General features: G+C 39.5%; 1 pseudogene; it reads left to right on the plus strand.

The window, feature by feature from the left end:
• Positions 1 to 8,624: 8,624 nt before the first annotated feature.
• LOC119514657 lies at positions 8,625 to 9,529 on the plus strand (annotated as a pseudogene).
• Positions 9,530 to 15,337: the final 5,808 nt, after the last annotated feature.

Consider the following 15,337-nt stretch of genomic DNA (forward strand, 5'->3'; position numbering starts at 1 on the left):
CTAACATTAACCAAAGTAACTTCATAAAAACAAGTAAACTCCTGTGATAAAATGAGATGTAAAAGAGATGCAAAAATGTATACAACCTTTATTCTCAATATTGTAACACACACACACACACACACACACACACACACACACACACACAAAATAACTAGAAGAAACACCAAGATATTACTAGCTGTTTTCAAAGAGTGGTAGTCATGTATGCTATTTAGTTGATTCGGTTTGAATTGTTCCATCTTTCCAAATTATCAATATTACTTTTATAGTATCAATAAATGTACATTTTGTGAGTGGCTGAGCTATTTCCACCCTCACCATGACCATGTCCTCATAATCTCAAGGTCCTTGCCTTGTGAACACAGTCACTTGTTTCATGGCAAACCTTGGGCTGGAAATGTGTGCAGCAAGCAGCTGCCCCAATCATTTTACTTCCTGTCAACCACACTCTATTTCCTGTGACCAGCTCTCCCCTCCAGCCTGCAAGTGCCTTCCTCTGATACCTTCAGGTGATTTGAGTCTATTCCTGGTCAACAAGTATGTGCCCAGGGTCTCCGAGCCCATTGTTGTCACCAGTTGTCAAAGAACAACCACATGGGTCTTATGGTTGTTAAAATGCTGAAGCCACTTCTAAGATACTCCCTTCTTGCCTTATGATTTCCTATCTGGAGATGAGCTGGCTGCTCATTTCTCTTCCATTGTCTATCACAGTGGGTCTCACACTTCGATGCACATTAATACTGCCTGGAAACTAAAAAGTCCTGATGCAGGGGCTCCAATCCCAGGCCAATTCAACCAGAATGTCTGTGGGTGGAAGCCTGGCATCAGCATTTTTTAAATCTTCCAAGGTGATTCCAATGAATCACTGCTCTGTTAGACTCCATAGATTGGGCACTTCCAGCCCCCACTTCCACTATTCCTTTCTTGACATTTCCTCAAATTTAAGACAGCCTTTCTCATTTTACTCGTATATATAATCCTGAAGAGGTAGAGCCAGTGGTTTAAACAAACAGCAGAAAAATTATAGAAAGTTAAGGTATCTTGCACAGCTGTGGGGGTCAATGTTTTCAGTTGTAATTCCTGACTGTCTCTTAGATTACATTTTCAATCTGGATGATTATTGAAATCAACAGAAAAGCCCTAAAAAGAAAGTACTGTTACTCAAGGCTTATTGTTAAGAATTACATTAATAGGGTTTGGATGCCCATGTGATTCTAGGATCCAGCCTAGCATAGAGAACCTTTGCCTTCTTTAAACCCTGGAACTTCTGATGATGGCATTGTCCTCTCCTCTTCATTGCTTGTCTTCTTACAGGACAAGAAAAGCAACCAGCCCTTCCAAGTTATTCATTCCCCTTCTACAGAGACCCCTCCTGCTAGGCTTGAAAACAAGGCAGTAATTACAGCCTAACCCACACCTCAAGTGGGTAACATTCATCTCACTGAGCTCTCTATTCCTGCAGAAGGATCCATCCAGTTTGAGGATACCTCAGTCACCAACCTCCCTAATAAGAGCTCCATTGTGTGTGTTCAGGCAATCGGGAAGTTGCTGAGGGGACACCAAATGCATGAGAAATTGGATGTGATCTCAAAGATCTCCTTAAAATTCTAAGATTTTTAGAATTTAGAGGCAGAGATAACCCTCCTCAGGGCTGATCATCATTGATGAAATTAGCAATTGATAAATGCTTTGCCACAGACAAATCATTGGGTGGATAACAACACTCTACATACTTTATATCAGAGAATGATTACTCCCCATTTTCTCTCAAGTCCATGTTAACATGAGCCATTATATTGTGACCTTGTGATTTTCCACCATCTTGCTGATGACTTTTTCTCTACCTGAGAATTCCATGTGCCCTAATACTCCAAGACATTGTTCAAATGCTGGCCTCTGAATTAATACTCCCCTAAAATTTTCCCATTTCAAAATTATTCTTTATTTTACCTCTAAATGCCCACCAAACATTATTGTGTGGAACTTACTACCATTTACCTTGTAGCACAGTCATTTCTCTTTGGAGCCCATCTCCCCTACTTCACTGTAATTGACTTGAAGATGAATAACTGATTCATTTTTTCAATAGCAGTCCTCATCATTATACATTTTTTGCACATAGTAAGTACTCAACATTTCTCATTTAAATAGATGGTTGGTTAAAATGCTTCATCCCATGTAACTGCCCCAAAGAAAAAGACCTTTAGGAGGGTACACCTTACAGATAAGAAAGTCATAGTCAAAAATAGGGGAGCAACACAACAGCCACTGCCTAACCCCAGGGGCCCAGAGATGCAGCTTGATTAAAACCCTTGGACTTTGGGGTGGACTCTGATCACCAGGGACACTCAGGATGTCTGACAGGGGCACCATGGTGCCCTTCTCTGAGGAGCTCCTCCAGCATTACCACTCTTGGATTCATCATGAGTCCCAGGCTCTCCTTACTGAACAGAGACTGGTCAATACACTGGAACTCCAACCATGCCCTTCATGCTCCCGCAGATGAAAGGACTCAACAAAGCCTTCCCTGAAGTGAAGGTTCTAGGAGGAATGATGGATTGGTTCCTCATAGGAGCTGGACTAGTGAAACCCCTCATGCCCACCTCTAAGAGTAAAGAGAGCAGGTTTCATCTGAGAAGGAGGGGCATGATCAAAGGGGCCCAGAAAATGGGCCAGGACCTCTGGGTTATGGACCCAGCCTCTTCCATTAAATATTTTTTCTCCACCCAGGGACATCAGTTGCTCCACATGTAGAGTCTGGTTTGAGGTGCTAGAAATGGAAGCCTCTCTGTTTTATAAGGGCAGAAAAAAGACCCAATAGACAACTCACCTTGGAATGGGCTTGGAAGCCAGTGAGAATTCTTTAGGAAAAAAGATGAGGAGCTAGGCAGATGCAGTTAAGAACCCCCAAAGCATGTAGGGGGTTATACATAAGAAAACAGGGGTAATAACCTGTCTTCTCTGTGGTAGGACTATCTTTAGTACAGTGTTATCCTCTGCAGCCTCAGAAATCAGCCCTTCTGGGAAAGAGAAAGATGTAGGGAGTAAACAAGTTGAGCCTAGAGACTCTGGATAGTACTCCAGGGAAAAGAAAATAAATAAAATGTGTAAGGGTTAAATGGAAGAGATAAAACTGTCATTATTTGAATATGATCATCTGTATGTAAAACCAAGCAAACCATTAGAACTGAGTTCAACTACATTGTCATTATAAGATGATCATTAAATTCAACATTTCCACACGAGTAATAAGCACATAAAAATAAAATAAAAATAACATCTCATACTCAGAGGTATAAAGTATCCAGGAATAAACTTAACTAAAGTACATAACAGTTCTCTGATTAAATGTTTATTACTTTAATTGAGAGTTAGAAGATAATGTGAAAAATTAGAGAGATGTTCCAGGTTCTTGAATGGGACAAAAATAGAAAGATAACATTCCAACTAAATTAAAATATAAATCTGATGCAATCCCAAACAAATTCCAGTTGGATTTTTTGAGGCCTCAAAAAGTAAAGTTTTTATGGACCAATAAAATGCTACAGATAACTATGTCAACCTTGAGAAACAGGGAAGAGGTGTTGGCCTTCTAGCAGATAATAACACTTTCTGCAACCCACAGTAAGTAAAACATTACATTATTGGTATACAAACAGAAATGGGATGAACAGAACAGAATACTAGATTTAAGTCATTTTCCAGTGGATTCTCTTTGCTTTTTAGACCTGCTCAGAGTATTCAACTATAATTATTCTCTACTCCCCAAATTTTGTCATTTATTTCATTTTGTCATCTAATTGCAATAGCTAGAAAAATGTTAAATCATTGAGTTGATGGTCAAACTGATGTTGTTTATTTTAACTCTTTTATGTTTGGCTTGTTTTGTTCAACATTAGGTTTGTAAGATTTATTCATAGTGTTTTGTGTCATTGCAACTTGCTTATTCTTATTGCTGAATATAATTCCATTATATAACTATTCCACGCTTTATTTTACCATCTCATTGTTTCAAGTTTGGGATCATTACAAAATATTGCTGCTATGAAATTCTAGTGCATGCCTTATGGGGGAAATTATGGACTTGTTTCTGCATGGCATTTACCTGGAAATAGAAGTGTTGGTTTTTAGGGTGTGTGCATATATTGAGTTTTTAATACATATTGACAAAGAATTTTCCAAAATGTTTGTAATAATTTACACTTATACAGATATGTTTCAGAATACCTGTTGCTCTACATCCATGCTAACACTTGGTATCAAAGAATTATTTGTAAATAAAAATAATACTTTATATACTCTAAGTTAGCCAGCATTTTCTAATTAACTTAATATCCTGGGCATCTTCCCACATCAGCAAATAAAGAGCTTGTCATCATGTTTTTTAACTTTTTAAACAGTTTTATTCAAACATCATACAATCCATCCACAGTGTACAATCAATGGCTCTTGGTATAATTACGTAGTTACTCATTCACCACCACAATCAATATGAGAACATTCTCCTTTCTCTGGAAAAAAAATCCCATACTATTTCTACCCCCCTATTATTGACACTTAACCTTGGTAAAATGCCTTTGTTACAACTGAGGAAAGACTATTACAATGTCACTATTAGCTACAGTCTTTAGTTTTCATTAACCATATTCTTTCTTACATGCCACCCTATTATTAACACTTTTTAATAGTGATGTACATTTGTTATAGTTCATGTGTGAACTTTCTTATATTTGTGCAATTAACCACATCATTCTTCACTCTATGTTTCACTATGTTATACAGAACCATGTTTTATCCAACAGCTTTCCTTCTAGTGACAGGCACAGCACTATCCTTCCCCTTTCAGCCATACTCACACTCAACATTGTTAGTTAAACTTACAGTATTGTGCTACCATTGCATAGTATTGTGCTATCCATTTACAAAGATTTACAATAATCCTTATTAAACATTCTTTATAGATTATTATGTTTTTTAATATCAAAAGGTAATACTTCTCAGAGTGAGAAAGATGGCAGCATAGAGAGTAGTGGAAACTAGTTAGTCCCCCTGGAACAATTAATAAACCAGCAGGAACAACTAGTAAATAATCTGGAATAACTGCTGGGGGACAAACGTGACTGTCCACACATCATGCACCAGCCTGGATTGGGGGCAATGCCCAAGATCACAGCATAAAATCTGTAAGTAAAAACTGTGGACCCATGCTGAGAGCCCCTCCCCAATGGCAGCCCAAACTGCAAAGCCTCACTGTGCTACAGAGCAGCACTCCCTGAACAAATGAATATACCACAGCCAAGATCCAACTGAGGTTTTAATTAACAAATGTTGGCTGCTCAATGCAAGCTATGAATACTCAGGAATCAGACAGAAGCTTTTGGTGACAACTGACAATGGAGAGCTGGATGACCTTTCTGGGTGGAAGGGGGAGGCCAGAGGACTGGATGGTGTCTCTGGCTGATGGGTGAAACTGAGGGTGGCTTTGGACAGACTCTGAAGGGGGGCTTTCTGTCCCTTTTTTGGCTCAGTGGAGAAAGCCTCAGCCATTTTCAGTTCCCAGCACTCTGACCCAGATAAGGGTGGAGATAGCAGAGGCAGAGAGACTATTTGAATGAAAATGATATCTACCCAGGGGGTGTATTTTCCCTAAGAGGAAAGAGGTGATGCCCAGCTCTACTACCCACCTTCCATTCACAAGACTCAAGAGCCTGGGGGAAAACATCCATGGCCTCCACCTCCTTACACCAGTCTGGAGTGACAGACTGACAGGCCCCACCTGCTGGACAGAAAAGCACAGTGACTTGAGGCCTCAAAGGGTGTATCAATCATCTAAGACACAACCTCAGGGAGACATGATACTATTGCCTCCTTCTGAAACCTGAGCATGTTCTGGTCTGAGAAAGCCTGATTGGGGTAACCAAGGAAATCATATGCCTAGACAAAAGAAAACTACAACCTACACTAAGAAAACAAAGTTATGACCCAGTCAAAGGAACAAACTTGGACTTCAACTGAGATACAGGAATTGAAAAAACTAAATCAATTCAAAAGGTTTAGGGAAGATATGGCAAAAGAGATGAAGCATATAATGAAAACACTGGTTGAACATAAGCTGAAAGTTTGCAAAAACAACTGGCAGAATCTGGAAATGAAAGGCACAACACAAGAGATGCAAGACTCAATGGAGACATACAGCAGGAGAACTCATGAGGCAGAAGAAAACACTCAGGAACTGGAGAGCAAGACATCTGAAAGCCTATACACAAAAGAATAAATAGGAAAAAGTATGGAAAAATATGAGCAACGTCTCTGGGAATTGAATGACAACATGAAATGCAGGAATATACATGTCATGGTGTCCCAGAAAGAGAAGAGAAGGGAAAAGGTTCAGAAGCAATAATGGAGGAAATAATCAATGAAAATTTTCCATCTCTTATGGAAGACAACATTATAGATCCAGAAGTGTAGCATACCCCAAACAGAATATATAAGAATAGGCCTATGCCAAGACACTTAACAATCAGATTATCAAACATCAAAGATAAAGAGAGAATCCTGAAAGCAGCAAGAGAAAAGTGATCTACCACATACAAAGGACCCTTGATAAGACCATGTGCAGATTTCTCCATAGAAACCATGGAGGCAAGAAGGAAGTGGGGTGATATATTTAAGACACTAAAAGAGAAAAACCACCAAGAATCCTATATCCAGCAAAACTGTCCTTCAAATATGAGGTAGAGCTTAAAATATTCTCTGACAATCATACAATGAGAGAGTTTGTAAACAAGATACCTTCTCCACAGGAAACACTAAAGGGAACACTACAGACAGAAAGGAAAAGACAGGAAGCAGAGGTTTGGAACACAATTTTGGGAGATAGAAGCATGGCAATATAAGTACACTGAACAAAGATGACAGTGAGTGTGTTTGAAAGAGGAAGATTAGCTGCATGTGGGACACCAGGAGGAAAAAGAAAAGATAAAGACTGGGACTGTATACCTCAGTGAAACCTAGGGTGCTCAATGATTGTGATAAAAGGCACAAATGTGTTTTTACTTGAGGGAGAACAAATGAATGTCAACCTTGAAAGGTATTAAAAATAGGGTGAGATTGGGGGAAAATGAAATCAATGTAAACTGGAGACTATAATTAATATAAACATGGTATTGTTCTTCTTGTAATGTAACAAAGGCAATATACAAAAGCTAAATGCATATGGGGGGACTTAGAGGAGAGGTATGGGACTTTTGGCATTGGTAATGTTGTCTGACTATTATACTTTGGCTTATTGCTATCTTTCCTTTTGTCACTTCCTTTTTTTCTTTTGTTTCTCTACCTTCTTTGACCCTTCTTCCTTCTTTGTGGAATAAGTGAGGATGTTCTTATAGGGATAGTGGTGATGGTGATGAATGCATAAACATATGACTGTACAGGGAACCATCGATTGTTTACTTAGGATCAAATGTATGGTGTGTGTGCAAAACTGTCTTTAAAAATGGGTTAATGAAGAAAGCTTGAGGGCACTATATTGAGTGAAATAAGACAGACATGTAAGGACAAATATTGCAGGGTGTCACTGATATGAACTAGTTATAATATGTAAACTTATAAACATGAAATATAAGTTACCAGGATATACAATGGGGCTAAAGAATGGGGACCGGTTGCTTATTATGTGCAGAGTGTTCAGCTTGGGTGGATTTAAACATTTGGAAGTGGACAGAGGTGATGGTAGCACATTTTGAAAATGACTAACACTGCTGAATGGTCAGTGAATGTGGTAGAAAGTGTAAGCTCACAGTCATCTATGTCACCAGAAGGAAAGTTGGAGGTTAAAAGATGGGAATGTATAAAGCTGTGAATCTTGTGGTAGACATTGTCTGTGATTAACTGTACAATATTAGAAATCTCTCTCATGAACTAGAGCAAATGTATGACACTATAACTAGAAGTTAATAATAGAGGTGCATATAGGAAAAAATATGCCTTTTGCAAACTATATGCTATGCTTAGTGTATTTTAACATTCTTTAATCAACAGTAAGAAATGTGCTACACCAATACAATGAATCAATAATGGAGGAGGGTGTGGTTAAGGGTATGGGAGGATTTGATTTTTCTTTTATTAACTTTATTTCTTTTCTGGAGTGATGAAAATGTTCTAAAAGTTGGAAAAAATTTAATTGTGTTGATGGATGCACAGCTGTATGATGGTACTGTGGGCAATTGATTGTACACTTTGGATCTTTGGATAATTCTATGGTTTGTGAACAATCTCAATTAAAAAAGTATATAGCCTCATGACATATAAGATGATGTGTAATTTTTAAACACATCAAGGGTACTGTAAGATGATTATATTTAAAATGGGATATAGACATTAATCCTATAATACTGAATATGCCACATAAAAAGTTGCTGAAATGATTATATTGCACAAAGAACTTCCACATCATATTTCTTGTGTTTGTTATAACTTTTGTTGCTTACATGAAAAATTATGAAGTTTAGCCAAAGATATTTTTTGCTGAGAAAGTTGATTTGGCTTATATGAATGTCCTTGTTCAAGTGAAGACATTTAGGAAATATCTGCTGGTGTGAACGTTTCAGACTCTTGGTGAAATGGATGGGGGCAACTGGATGGAGGCCTCTAAGTTCCAGCTCATGGAACTCTAGAGATTCCTGAGCAGCACCAGATCCTGTTTTGGATGTTTCTGTCCATGTACCTGGTCACAGTGGTGGGCAATGTGCTCATCATCTTGGCCATTGACTCAGACTCCCACCTTCACACTCCCATGAACTTCTTCCAGGCCAACCTCTCTTTCACTGACCTCTTGTTCATCACCAACACAATCCCCAGTATGCTGGTGAACCGTCAGGCCCAGAACAAAGCAATATCCTATGCAGGGTGCCTTGGTGGCTCTGGACAACCTCATCCTTGCCACCATGGCATATGACCATGATGTGGCCATCTGACACTCCCTCCATTGCAAATAGCCATGAGCACTGGACTTTGTGTCTTGCTCCTGGCCTTGTGGGCCTTCTCTGTCCTCTACAGCCTCATCCACACCCTCCTCATGACCAGCATGACCTTCTGTGTGTCCCAGGAGATCTACTGCATCTTCTGGGAGATGTACATCCTACTGAGGCTTGTGTGTTCCAAAACCAGATCAACCACCTAGTGCTGATTGCCACAGCCTACTTCATCTTCTTTACCACCTTTGGGTTGATCATGTCCTATGTCCAGATTGTCATAGACTTCCTCTGCATAACCTCTGCCTTTGGGAAGTACAAAGCCTTCTCCACCTGTGCCTCCCATCTGGCTGTGGTCTTCCTCTTCTATGGGATAGTTTGCATGATGTATCTGCAGTCCCTCCACAGCTCCTCCATTAAGGACTCTTTGGCAACAGTGAGGTACACAATGATGTACCCTGTGATGTACACTCAGGTGTAGCCTAAGAAACAAGGACATGCATGTGGCCCTGGAACCTCCTGGGGAAAGTCTTCAGAAGACAATGAAAGTATGATTTTGTCAAGAGGGCACTGAAGTAGAGATGGGGGAATTCCTCCACCTCATGCAAGGCTTGACCTAGGCCTTGAAGGGTAAGTAGAGTTGAACTGATTTAAGCTTCATTCAGTCATTCATTCCTTTACTTAATTGATAGTAACTTGGCACCACAGGGTTCATACTGGGTTACCAGCATGAATCAGAAGCTCACAATATACTGGGGGAAGAAAACAATTTTAAGGCAATGTGATGACTGCAGTGGGTGTGCTTTTGGCAGGATTTTAGGGGAGCCAAATCAGGAAGCCTGGCCTGACATCTTAGGGTGGAGGCTTGGGGAAGGTGTCCCTGGGGTGGTGAGAGCTGAACTGAGATTGAAAAAAGGCAGAATTATGCTGGAAATTCGTAGGGAGAGGAAAGTTCACTCCTAGAGTGATGAGAAGAGGTGTAGAAGTGAGTGCTCACATTTGGAGATCAGATAACCTGGGTCCTTATCCCAGCTCTGTGCCCTTCAAGCTTGTTCTTGGGAGTCATCTGACCATCCTAAGCCCTGTTTTCTTATCCTAATTGAGAATAATGTATAAGTATCTCAGAGGGATCCATGTGGGTCATGTGAGATAAGGTGCAAAAGTCCTTCGCAGAGAGTTTGGATCACGCTAAGGGCTTCTGTTATTGAGCAGGGATTTAGCAGCAGAGGCAGGGACACAGGAGCTCGCCTGGTGTGTGAGGGGAACATATTGACTGGTGCTTATGGATTGCTGTTTGTGACATATTAGCAGAAAGAGATAAAGCTGAGAGACAGGGAGATATTTTTGACAGGCCTTGAATGACATGATAGGTTCTTGGAATTTTTTCTGTTCATAATGACATGTCACTGAATGTTTATTTTTTACCTTTTATTAAATGTTGTACATTTATTGCAGAAATATCAGGACATATTAGGCAAAATTATTTACTTATTTTCACTATCCCAAAATAGCTACTATTCACATTTGGTGTAAATTGTAGACTTCGAACTCTCCTCTTTTAGTTTCCTTGGATGCTCAAGGAAATACTGTGCAACTGGTTGGCTTAAACAATGGGAATTTATTAGCTCATGGTTTTGAGGCTAATAGAAAGTCTAAATCAAGGCATAATCAAGGCATCTTCAAAACAAAGCTTTCCTCCTGAAGAGTGGCATTCTGGGGCTGGCTGTCAGTGATCTTCAGTCCTTGGCTTTTCTGTCACATGGCAGTAAACCTGGTGGCCTCTCCTGGTTTCTCCCTTCTCTTCTGGGTTCTGTTGAACTTCAGCTCCTGCTTCCCCTGTCACTCTATATGCGTCTGAATTTTGTTCTACTTATAAAGCACTTAAGTCATAGGATTAAGACCCTTCCTGATTACAGAAGGCCACACCTTAAGTAAAGTAACCTCATCAAAAAGTCCTACTGGGACTTCCAGGAAGATGGCAGAGTAGAACAGGTGGAACAGCCTTCTCCTCCATAAAAGAAACTAGAGGGCAGCCAGTGAACACTGGGAACCACAGTTTTGGGGTGTGACAAGCCATAGAGGGGCCCCCACAGTATGTGGAGGGGATATGGACAAAAATGTGAGAGAGGGTAACTCAAAGAATAGGATGAGTTTGACCAAGTCTACCTCCCAGGCCAGCAGTGGTGAGATGACCTCTGGGCAAGGCAGTGAGCAGCAACTCTTCACTCCCATGCACCTACCTTGGTGGTTAGCTGGGGAGGTGATCCTCCACAGCCAGATAGCCAGGTGGTCCTGTGAGGCAACTCAGGGGGCAACATTTACTCTCCCCATGAGGAAGTCTGTGGGGTGCAATGGAGAGAAGTGGAGAAAGGAGAGGGTGCCATCCCAGCACATCAGTAGCCCCTCCCACACTCCAGATACTCATGGGCATCTGGCATTGGGGAGCCAGACATGTTTGATCTGCAGGGTGCCCTTCAATGGACTCCCTGCCTAATTGCCCAGGGCCCTTGTCTCAACCCCAGGACAGTCAGTCCCCAGTGCACACTATGAACTGGTGCATTGATTGATAACCCCCAAACACATTTGGACTCCATGACAGCATAGGAGAAACTCAAGGAAGACCAACTTGAATGCACCACCTACTGGTAGGATAGGGAAACTGCACTCCAGCAAGCTGTAGCTCTCCCAAGTTTTATATATGTATATATATATATGCTCAAATAATCCTTCATTTTCCAAAATAACCTTATCAAGACAAGCAAATGCCCCAAAGCCAATAAAAAATTGAAAAGCATTTGAAGAATCTAGAAGATATGGACAAGACAAAGGAACATATTAAAAAGCCCAAAGAGACATAGATTTACAGGTATTAATTAAAGAAGTACAAACAAATCTCCAAAACAACTTCAATGAGGTGGCTACAGATATAAGGGAAATCAAGAGGATTCTAGAAGAGCATAAAGAAGAATTGGAAAGATTAAATAAGAAAATATCACATCTTATGGACATAAAAAGCACTGTGGATCAAAATAAAAATATACTAGAGTAACACAACAGCAGATCTGAAGAGGCAGAAGAAAGAATAGGTGAACCAGAAGACAGGCAATCCAATACAAATACACACAAAACAAATGGTGAAATAAGTTGAAAAATTTGAAACAGATCTCAGAGAAATGATGGACAACATGAAGTGAACAAATCTAAGAATCATTGGTGTCCAAGGAGATGAGAAGTGTAAAGGGCTATAAAGAGAGTTTCAAGACATAGTTGGGGAAAATTTCTAAACCCTTCCAAATTGCCAGCCAAGAACTTTTTATCCAGCAAAGCTCTCCTTAAAATTGAGGGAGAGCTTAAAATATTTACAAACAAATGCTGAGAGAATTTGTTAACAAGAGACCTGTCCTGGAAGAAATACTAAAGGGAGCTTTACCTGCTAAGAAAAAAAAAGGAGAGACAGGTCTGAAGAAGGGCACAGAACTGAGGAGTATTAGTAATGGTAACTTAAAGAAAAAAAAGAGGGAGGGTGTTCCAGTTTGCTAAGGCTGCCCATTATACAAAACACCAGAAATGGATTGGCTTTTATAAAGGGGATTTATGTGGTTACAAAGTTACAGTCTGAAAGCCATAAAATTGTCCAAGCTATGGTATCAACAATATCTTCACCAAAGGAAGGACAATGGCATCCAGGAAAACTCTGTAAGCTGGGAAGGCATGTGGCTGGCATCTGCTGATCCCGAGTTGAGTTCCAGCTCCTCTCTCAGTTCCTGTACACTTCTTGAAAATGTTGCTTTTGGGGCATTTGTCCTCTCTTAGCTTCTCTGGAGCAAAAGTCTGCTTTCAATGGCCATCTTCAAACTGTCTCTCTAAGTTGATCTCCAAGAAGTCACTCACAGCTGCAGCAGCATCTAGGCTGTGTGGCTCTTTTTAAACCACTCCAGTGATCCAATTAAGACCCACCCTGACTGGGTGGGGAAACACCTCCATGGAAAGTATCCAATGAAATTCTCGCCCACAATTGATTGAGTCACATCTCCATGGGAACATTGAACCACTAGGCTCCAATCTAATCAACTATACTACATCTGCCCCCACAAGATTTCATCAAAGAATATGGCTGTTTCTGGGGGACATAATATATACAAACTGGCACAGAGGGAAAGAAATAGATATAATAACTAAAAATCAAAGCGTAAGATGGCTGGTTCAAGAACTCCCTTCACAGTAATAAATTTGAATGTGAATGGACTAAACTCTCTGAAAAAAGACACAGACCCATAAAATGGATTAAAAAGTATGATCAATCAATATGCTATTTACAAGAGACTCATCTAAGACTCTACAACACAAAGAGGCTGAAAGTGAAAGGATGGAAAAAAAATAGTCTACACAAACTGCAACCAAAAGAAATCTGGTTTATCTATGCTAATATTGGACAAAATAGACTATAAATGTATAGATATCAGAAGAAACAAACAAGAACATTGTGTATTAATAAAAGGGACAATTCACCAAGAAGAAATAACAATCATAATTGTTTATATATCCAATCAAGGATCAAGTAACTCCAAAATACATCAGACACACACACCGGCTAAACTACAGGGAGCAATAGACATATCCACAATAATAGTGGGAGATTTCAATACACAACACTCTTCTATAGATAGACAAAATAGAGGACTAATAAGAAAATTGAGAACCTAAATATTTTGATAAATGAATTAGACTTAATACACACACACACACACACACACACACACACACACACACACACACATAATTACATCCTGAAGTACCAGAGTATACATTCTTCTCTAGTGACCATAGGACATTCTCCAAGATAGATCATTTGCTGGGGCACAAAAAAAGTCTTAATAAATTTTAAAATATTGAAATTATTCAAAGCACATACTCTGACCATAATGTATGCAACTGGAAATCAATAACCAACAAAGAGCCAGCTCTTTCACAAATAAATGGGGGTTAGACAACACTTCAAAACAATCAGCAAGACAATAAAGAAATTGTAAGAGAAATAGGTAAATATCTAGAGGCAAATGAAAATGAAACACGACATATCAAAACCTGTGGGATGCAGCAAAGGTGGTGCTGAGACGGAAATTTATAGCACTAAATGCATAAATCAAAAAGGAAGAAATAGCTAAAACCAAAGACCTAACTGAACAAATGAAGAGCCTAGAAAATGATCAGCAAACTAATCTTAAAGCAGACAGAAGAAAAGAAATAACAAGGATTAAAACAGAAATAAACTGGAGAAAAAAAATAGTTCCCCAGTTTTCTAATGCTGTGTTATGCAAAATACCAAAAATGGAATGACTTTTATAAATGGGGTTTATTTGGTTACAAAGTTACAGTCTTAAGGCCATAATACTGTCCAAGATAAAATAACAACAGGGTACCTTTGCTGAAGGAAGGCCAATGACACATGGAAAACATCTGTTAGCTGGGAAGCCATGTAGCTGGTGTCTGCTGATCCTGGGTTGTACTCCAGCTCCTCTTTCAACTCCTGTATGTTCTTGATTCTTTCTCCCAGGTCCTTTCCTAAGGCTTATATGGCAGCATTCTGGGCTTAGCTCCTTGGGGTAAATTCTGGGCTAGTATCTCCAAAGCATCAGAAAAAGTCTGCTTTCAAAGCCTATCTCCAAAATGTCACTCTCAGCTGCTCTGAGGTCCTTCTATTTGTGAGCTCTTTTATAGTAATCCAGTGATTAAAGCAAGACCCACACTGAATGGGTGGGACCCATATCTCCTTGGGTATAATTAGTCAAATGTTTCACCCACAGTTGATTGAGTCACATCTCCATGGAAAAACTCAAAGGATTCCAACCTAATCAACACTAATACATCTGCTCCCACAAGATTGCATTAAAGTAGATGATGTTTTGGGGGACAGAATACACCCAAACTGGCACAAATAGAATAAACAAAACCAAAATTTGGTTCTTTCAAAAAAGCAACAAGATTGACAGCCCCTTAGCTAGACTGACAGTCAAAAGTAGAGCAGATCCACATAAATGGAATCAGAAGTGAGAAGGGAATAAAAAGAAAAAGTATAAGCCAATCTCCCTAATGAATGTAGATGCAAAAATCCTGAACAAAATACTTGCAAACCAAATCTAAAGGCACATTAAAGAATTGTATACCATGACCAAGTGGGATTCATTCCTGACATGCAAGGGTGGTTCAACATAAGAAGATCAATTAATGTAAAACAACACATTAACAAATCAAAAGGGAAAAATCAAATGATCATTTCAATAGATGCTGAAAAAGCAATTGACAATATTCAAAATATCTTTTTGATAAAAACACTTCAAAAGATAGTAATTGGGGGAAACTTC

Source organism: Choloepus didactylus, chromosome 18 (genome assembly GCF_015220235.1).
Source record: "Choloepus didactylus isolate mChoDid1 chromosome 18, mChoDid1.pri, whole genome shotgun sequence".
In the NCBI taxonomy this organism is placed as follows: domain Eukaryota; kingdom Metazoa; phylum Chordata; class Mammalia; order Pilosa; family Megalonychidae; genus Choloepus; species Choloepus didactylus.